Here is a 5436-nt window from a genome sequence, read left to right on the forward strand (position 1 = left end):
TTTCAAATCGGTAAACGACGGGTATTTCTTCCAATAAATATACAAAAAGGAAGAAGAAATCCGGTCGATATTTGGTCATACCTATGCTAAAATGGAACCGAAACTCACGCGTTATCGACGAAAGACTACGGTGACGTAGGGGGACAAAATGTACAAAATAGATCGGATGACCGTAATCGACCAGATGTCCGTGATGGGGGAAATGTTAATTTTGATAGGAGAAATGTTAATGAGGCATTGAATGTCAATGAAGGACCAAATAATAATAATATAGAGCAAGGCATAAATAAAAAACAAAATTATAATATAAGACATGATATTGAAACTCAAAATGTGTCAAAAAGAAATAATCACGAGTTTCTTAAAACTATGTACTTTAATGCTCGTAGTATTAGGAACAAATTTCAAGAAATACAGGCGTATGTCAAAAGCGAAAATCTCGATATGATAGGAATAACTGAGACATGGTTAAATGGTACAGAGTTCGAAGCTGAATTTAATATTGCGGGATTTAAACACTTTCATCAGGATAGAAACCACAAGAAAGGTGGGGGTGTTCTATTGTACGTTAAAAAACAATGTTCATGCTTGTGTTTTAGAGAAAGTGAAACAGGATGCATATGACAGTTTGTGGGTTGAGTTAACCCAAACAAATGGACAAAAAATGAATATAGGTGTAATATATAGGCCAAAGACATTATCATTAGCAGACGACAAACTGTTACTTCAAGAACTGTCTAGTTTCTGCAACCGGGATTTATTGATAATGGGTGATTTCAATTTTACTGACATTGATTGGATGACCCTTGAACATGGCCATATAGGTAGTCGCTTGATTGATTTTCTTGGTGACAATTACTTAATTCAGCATGTAAAAGAGCCCACAAGATATGGAAACTTACTCGATTTATTGATCACTAGCCGCGAAAGCATGGTAACTGATGTAGAAGTCGGTGAATCTGTTGCAAATAGTGATCACAACTTAGTCAGATTCAAACTCCTAAACAATTTTAGAATAGATACTTGTGCTTCTAAAATACCCGATTTCAGTAAAGCTCAGTTCATAGAACTACGTCAGGAGCTTCAGCTTACAGATTGGGAGGCAAAATTAAACGAAAGGCCTGTAGAGCAGATGTGGGAAATATTTCAAAATACGCTCACTAAGATGATTCAAACTTACATTCCTTTTAAGGACAGACGTCCCCCAAATCAGGCTCGCCCAAAGTGGCTCGACAAAGAAACTGAAAAAAGTATTGCTAAAAAGAGACAATCTTATAAGAAATATAAGTGCTCGGGTGCACATAATGACTATGAAAGTTATGTATCAATACAGAGAGATTTAAAAAAGACAATAAGAAAAAGAAAACGACAATACGAAATGAACATCGCTGATAAATCCAAAGAGAATCCAAAAGAATTCTATAGTTACATTAGAGATAAAAAGGTTGTTAGGAATCACATTGGTCCACTATTATCTGCTGACAGTCAACTTGAATATTCAAATGAAGGAATGTGTAATATCTTAAACAATTATTTTAGCTCGGTATTCGTAAACGAAACACCTCAAAGTGAATTCCAAACTGAAACCTGTGAAAAGTCTGGGGTAAACTTACTCACTACGGTAAATATAACAAAAGAAAAAATTAAAAGGTGTATAGACAAACTCAAAGTTAATAAAACACCAGGGCCTGACGGTTGGCATCCAAGAATCTTAAAGGAAATGAAAAATGAGATTGTTGTTCCATTAGAAATTATTTTCAAAAATCCATCATATCCGGAGATGTCCCAAGAGAATGGAAGCTAGCTAACGTTACTCCCATATTCCAAAAAGGTGACAAAAAGAAACCAAATAACTATAGGCCTATAAGTTTGACTTTGATCGTAGGAAAAATAATGGAAACTATCATCAGAGATGCTATCGAATATCATTTAGAAAGTAACCGTTTGATAAATGATAGCCAGCATGGTTTCAGACGGAAACGTTCTTGCGTGACTAACTTACTCGAATTCTACAACACAGTTATCTCGAATTATGACAAAAGAAACAATATAGATTTAATATATCTAGACTTTGCAAAAGCTTTTGATACCGTCCCACACGAAAGACTACTTACTAAATTAGCTTTGCATGGAATAAGTGGTAGCCTATTAGGTTGGACTAGTAATTGGTTGAATGATCGAAAACAGAGAGTTGTTTTAAATGGAAAAACTTCTGGATGGAAAAGTGTTGCAAGTGGAGTTCCTCAGGGTTCCGTTCTTGGGCCACTTCTATTCATAGTATATATAAATTATATAGACCATGGACTAAAATCTACTGTTTCCAAATTTGCTGATGATACAAAACTGTGCGGAGTGGCAAATGATCACTCAAACCAATTAGATATTCAAGAAGATTTAGATAAATTACAGCAATGGTCTGAAAAGTGGCTAATGAAATTTAACACAAGTAAATGCAAGGTAATGCACATAGGTAAAAATAACAGTAAGTACGATTACAAGTTATATGGAAATTCGTTAACAAAAGTGGATAGTGAAAAAGATCTCGGCGTAATTATTAGTAACGACCTCAAATCATCCAAGCAGTGTATTTCAGCCTCTGAGAAAGCAAATAAGATTCTGGGATTGATTGCGCGATCTTTTGATTTCAAAAGTCCATCACTCATTAACAAGCTAGTTCGTCCACATTTGGAATATGCTGTTTCCGTATGGTCACCGAATCTCATTAAAGACATTGACAGACTGGAAAAAGTACAACGGCGAGCCACAAAACTGATTCCAAATATAAAAAATAAATCATACGAAAATCGACTGCACATGAATCTGTTTTCCCTAAAAAAGCGTAGACTCAGAGGTGACTTGATACAGGTCTTTAAGATTTTAAAGGGAATTGACAACATCAAAAGTGACCAAATTTTCACATTGAATGAGAATCAGACAAGAAACAATGGTCTCAAACTGTCCGGAAATAGATTCAATTTGGAAGTAGGTAGAAACAACTTTGCCAACCGTGTAGTTAATGAATGGAATAAACTTCCTGCACAGGTAGTGCAATGTAGTTCAGTTCGAAGCTTTAAGAATCATTTAGATAAATACCTAAGTAAGATGCTGTAATGATTATAATTTATGTTATATTATTTGTTTTTGTTTTGTTATAATTTGTCTGTCTGATTTTCATTTATTATCATTTACTATTTACCTGTTTGTTTGTTATTCAACTATACCTATGCATTTATTTATGTATTTTATTTGTTATTTACATTATTATAGTTTTAATTTATTATTAATATGATTTTTTTTTTTTTGCATCCGACCTAGATATGGATCAAAAGGTCTCCTGTCGGCATGCTCCGCCTTTGTAATCCTTTGTAATCCTTTGATCTAGTTTTTCCCACAAACGTGGGTATATGGTGGAAATAGCATGGTGCCCTGGGGCTCCCGGACGGTGAAAATAGATACTATTACATATTCTATCATTAGAAAGAATTTTGCCACTTTTTCAGACATTTACACAATTTTGTTGTTCTAAGTCTGGTAGTTCTGAAGGAGTAGGCGTGGGGATTTCTGAGGTACCCCTGTATTCCCCCCCCCCCCCGGAAAAAAAAAAAGTAGGGAAGGGTCGGTACAGCATGGCCATGATCAGAAATAAACGAGGCAGAAGAGGAGGAGGAAGAGTGGAAGAGTGGGAAGTGGATAGTGAAGGAGGAAGTACGGAACTCAGTCGACCCTGTCATGAATGACATCCATTATATTCTCACACCAGACAATTTTATTCAGCCCAGGAACGGGCACTCATTTCCTCTGCAATGCTGAAAAAATATCTCCGATCTTTAAGACTTGTGCATTTATTGTGGCTAGCACAGCTGAGAGAGCACTTCCCACACAGGCGAAATAAGGAATTGGGCAAGTTTCAAAGAAAACGGAGGATGGGGGAGAGGTATTTATGAGAGAAAACGGCCGTGCGGAAAGAATGAATTTGGTTGAGGCACCATTCTTCCCCTGTAGTATGGATATTGACTGCTTAAGGTGTATGCAGTAATCATCATTATTTTCAATGCTTTAATGACATCCCAACGGACCATAGGCACTTTTTTTTACGGACACTAGTTTCCACTCAGAGAAGAATGCCGATTACATTGGACTTTGCTCTCCTTCCTTTCTACAATTGCCATCCTAAAATATCTTCTTTAGCTCATGAAAGACTCCACCTTTTCAACTCTGTATTGTCCCGTAAGATAGAAGCGCTGATTATCGCCGAAGAAATACTAAAACTTTTGACAACTTGAGGTTCCCTTTAGTTAGATAAACTCACCTGGCCGCAGCCAGAAGGAAACTGACAGACTTTTGTGGGTAGAGGTGATGGGAATTACATGGAGGACAAACGAATCGGGTGTTTTTAACTAAGTAAATGTCAAGACGTTTATTGAATACCTCTGCAGTGGAACAATCGATGACGTTGGATAGTAGACCATTCCATATATCAAGAACGCGGTTGAAAGAAGTACTTGGTTCGTCCGTTTGAAATATTTTTCCTACAATCTTGCATCCATTAGCCCCAGATGTGTTGCAGGATGGGGAAAGGGGTGTCAGAACTTTAACACCTCAGTAGGAGTTGATTAATATTGTTAAATGCAATTATATATATTTAACTTAGTCCGGTAGCTTCACTGGCCTACGAGGTTTCTGGATAGTTTACTTGTATATTTGTGTGGGTACTTCCTTCTGCTTCCTTCTGTATAGCGCTATGTAGATTAATGTCGGTAGAACAAGGGCATAACATTTTTTAAAGGAAATTTTAACTAACATTTAATATAATCAGTCACTCATATTAATTACAATAATTATACAAAAATAATATACATACACACAGATAACTAATTAAATGATCGTGTAACGAGTTCAAATTCTGTTGTCGCTTGACTGTTCAGGACAGCAGAATCTCACCAGTGGGGCGACAGTAATTAGTCGCTTCACTGTGTCTCCTACGAGGCACTTGACACTAAATCATAATGTTCACAATTATCACAACTTGTCATAGAATACACTTAGTCACATCTCTGGCAGATACGACTGCTGTGAGAATCAATGCTTCACAGGCCCCTTCCAGCCGTGAGTACTTATCTTACCTTAATTTAGTACCGGCAATACTTAACACTGGATGGAGGGGGAGGGGGATTCATTCGTAAAGCCGAACGATGAGGTGAAGCAATTGTTCCAGTTTTGCAGTTCTTCGTTGGCCGAACGTTTCCACTACAATCTCATCCAGACTATTTGATGCAGAACGAACTCGTGGTGGTGATATTGTGATATACCGGCTAGGTTGTGATCCAGATCCAGCAGTTTGGACTCCTTCCAGCTCAGTGTGTCGACTGACCCATGTGGTTCTTCTCTCTTCCTCCACCCCTCGCACTTCGGAGTTTCGAAATTTCGGAGTTACAA

The sequence above is a fragment of the Oratosquilla oratoria genome, chromosome 27, assembly GCF_046742065.1.
Source record: "Oratosquilla oratoria isolate Oo_2021 chromosome 27, ASM4674206v1, whole genome shotgun sequence".
Classification (NCBI taxonomy): Eukaryota; Metazoa; Arthropoda; class Malacostraca; order Stomatopoda; family Squillidae; genus Oratosquilla; species Oratosquilla oratoria.